Below are 3,754 nucleotides of genomic sequence, written 5' to 3'. Positions count from 1 at the left end.
CATTTTGTCACATGAGTAATGATTAAGAAATAAATTTAGTTCTTTCTATAAAGTGCCATATCCAGGATCATGTGAATTTCCATAATTAAAGATGACATGCAATTGTTTCTAGAGATAATGAATTTTGGCTGGATATAAAATAGCCGTCAGCTTTAATCTTGAAAAATTCTGGTTTGGAGCCAACACCTTTATATGACTGTGCCTGATTTAATCCAGATAGGCAATGAGAAAATATGTAACTTCTTACCTATTTTTTTTATTTTCATTAAAATCCAAATGCTTCTCGTAAAAACTCTTACAAAGTGATCAATATATATTATTTCTTTAAATATATACTTCTACTCATTTGTCTTAAGATAAATATTGGCAACTTCCTTTATTATTTGTCTAAAGACTGGGGTATTTGTCTGCATTCGTAATAAATATATGATGTTTGTCTCAACTTAATTTTCAAAGAAAGCCTGTAATAATTAATTTGAAATCTTACAATAATCACTCTTATGTTTTGCAAAAGTTTTTCTACCAAAAACCAGTAATTACTTAATGAGAATGATAGAAATTCTATTTAAATTTTGATGGTTGTATTTATCTATGTTTAAAGCAATGTTACTTTTTCCCTTCAAAGCCTACTCCCCCTTCATTCCTATTAAATTTTAATCAAAACCAAAATTTCAAAATTTGTTTTAAATTTAATCTTATTAAGTAATATCCTATTTTTAGACGAATTGTCATTTTTCTCTAAGAGTGCTAGAATGTATCTGCAGGATCTGAGGACCTTGGAGAGCTTACAGCTTTAAAATTCTCCAGTGTGTGAAACAAATGCCTTTATCTTATATCATAAGAGAACAAGTACCCTTACCTGATATCATTGGGTCACATTCTTGCTACTCGTGGCTTTAGGCTTTCATTAAGGAGACCTAACTAGACCAGTCAACAAGTTTTCCTTGGAGATCTGCTGTTCTTGAGTCTGAACATAGTACTTGTTTTTTATTAATTAACCGTTATTATAAGATATAAGAATATTTTAATGTGTTTTCAAGAAAGACTTGTGATTTTTATAGACTCGTTTAATCTTTTATTCTCTTCCCAAAGCTTCAGTTGTACCTCAAAACTCTATAAAAATTCAATGCTTACTTATACCCATGCAAAGGTATCAAAAACTTAATATAATGTTCCCTTATTGCATTTTCAGCTTTTAAATTTGGGTGGGGGGGCTTGGTTTTTGGGCCACACCCGGTGACACTCAGGGGTTATTCCTGGCTAATCACTCAGAAATTGCTCCTGGCTTGGGGGACCATATGGGAGGTCAGGATTCGAACCACCATCATCCTGTAATGTCTGTGTGCAAGGCAAATGCCCTATTGCTGTGCTATCACTCCAGCCCCTAATTTCTTTTAATTTGGGCAGTAATTTACAAGGTAAATTTGTATTTAAATGTAAGGCATGCAATGTTCCAACACTGATCTCATCAGTAGTATCAACTTCCTCCATAACACTTCAGGTTCCCTCTTACCTCCTAACTTGCCTCCTTCACAGGAATATTTTTTAGTTTGGATGATGTAGTTTAGTTCTTATGTTTTCATTGTTGTTAGATCTGTGATGTGATATATAGATATACCAGTCTATCACAGATGTGCTTGAGGTCCCTGTTCTCTGGTCCTGTTATTCCCTGTCCACCTCTTTGGACTTCCCATTTCAATTTCTTTCCTTCCCTGTCAGTATCATTTCTCTAGGTCAAGGGCCTAAGGTCAATGTGTAGCCCCCCCCCATTGATTTGCATTCTCCTATTCTGTTATTCCCTCTTTCAGTATCTATTCTCATACTCAGTTATCGATATTCCACAGATAACTGAGATCATTTATTTTGTGTGCTTATCTTTTGCAACATAGCATTTCATTTCATGAACTCTTTAAAGTTCATTAGGATTAGTTGTCAGGATTACTTGTACTCAATATTTCTATTGACTAATCATTAAAGAGTTAGTTTTAAAATCCCATATTAGCATTGTTTCCCAAAATATTGTCATCAAACCAACTAACATGTTAATTTGCATGCAAGTAAAATCTGAAATAAAAAGAAGAAAATTGAGAGTTCTTATGAATATATTGATCATTGGGAGAGCTGAATAAAGGCTAATTAGAAATGAGGAAGAACTTTTGCTTGTGGTAAAAGTCTTAACATAACTTTAGTCAAATACATAGAAAGTTTTGAAGCGAGCATGATTCTTCAGATAGCCTGAACTGAATAGAAAGGATAGAACTTACAAATTGTCATTCTCAATTAACAACTGAATATGTATATATGTATATATACATATATATATATATTATTTCTACCTCATATGCATCCTATCCCAGAAAGGGAGTGTGCAAGGCCACTCTACTAAATCAAAAACAATTTCCAGAGAGGGCAGAAAGCTAAGTGTCTACCTTCAATGTTAGGGATAACTGGTAATATAACTTCTAGTTCTAAAATAGTCTGTGTGCTAATATAATATATATGTATATGAATATATAGATATATGAATATGTATACATAGATGTAAATATATATGTACATATACATTTACATATATACATGTACATATATATTTATATACATGTACATATATATTTACATCTATGTATAATATTCATACTTATGAATTTACATGCTTCACATAAGTGCTAGCATTTATGACTAAAGGATTAAGTACTGATAGGGCCAATATGCATCCAAAGAAAATAGAACTCAGATTGAATAAACTATTAGCTAATTTGGAGCTAATATAAATATCAAAATTAACATTGATTAAAAAGATACTGAGTTCATATACATAGTATATCTATGTACTTTAATAGTACAAAGCTATATTACAAAGGTGACAGGATGATCACTCTTTTTTATATAGAACAATGCACAGTGATTTTTATTTTTAAGTTAAAGACCATTTCAAACACCAATATAGGGTGTGAAAAGATAGCATCAGGTTTAATAAGATAGCTTTGCATGCTGCCAACGCTAGCACCAGAACATCATTCTCAAACTACTTTCAGGAGTGACCCATGAGCATAGAACCAAGAGCAAGTCCTGAACACCAACAAGTGTAAACCACAAAGAAAACACTTGCCAATGTTGTTATTTAGTTACTAACTGTTATTGCTAAAGCTGTTGACTGTCTGATATTATGTCAAAATATTGATATATTACTAAGTAGATACTAAGTAGGTACCTTTACAATGGGAAGGTCTTGAAACTACCAGATTTAATGGCACCATTAAGAAAAAGATACATTATCCCAAGTCTCCTTCCTCCCCACCCCACACCGGCCTATACTCTAGACAGGCTTGGATATTGGTGATGGGAATGTTGCACTTGTGAAGGGGTTTTATATATGTATAAAAAAATAAAAAAGAAAGAAAAGGTAAGGCCTCCCAATGCTTACCACAGGCTGTGTTCTTTACACTGACTCTATAGAAAGAGGCGGTACAGTACATGAACTCCATATACACCTTCACACAGGCCCTTTGCCTGGTCTGTATTGTGAATGGGGGACAAAAAAAAGGACACATTAGCCTTCTGATCTGATATAATGAACATCATCCATATATTATTCTTGACGAAATATTAGCTTTTAATGCTTACCTGTAATAATAAGGAAGGGAATTTTTAAAAATCCAGATTCTGATACTTCAAAATATCATAATAGGGGGCGGAACAGTGGCACAGCGGTAGGGTGTTTGCTTTGCACATGACTGACCTAGGACGGACTCTG

General features: G+C 33.1%; 1 non-coding gene across 1 annotated transcript; it reads left to right on the top strand.

The window, feature by feature from the left end:
* The first annotated feature begins 3,407 nt into the window (after positions 1-3,407).
* Positions 3,408-3,539, top strand: LOC126026405 (small nucleolar RNA SNORA51). The gene has a single exon (XR_007501691.1). It is a non-coding gene; the product is annotated as a small nucleolar RNA SNORA51 (small nucleolar RNA).
* The last annotated feature ends 215 nt before the right edge of the window (positions 3,540-3,754 follow it).

This window comes from Suncus etruscus, chromosome 13 (assembly GCF_024139225.1).
Source record: "Suncus etruscus isolate mSunEtr1 chromosome 13, mSunEtr1.pri.cur, whole genome shotgun sequence".
Lineage (NCBI taxonomy): Eukaryota > Metazoa > Chordata > Mammalia > Eulipotyphla > Soricidae > Suncus > Suncus etruscus.
Note: the sequence above shows the minus strand (reverse complement) of the source record. Positions and strands in the feature narration are given on the sequence as shown.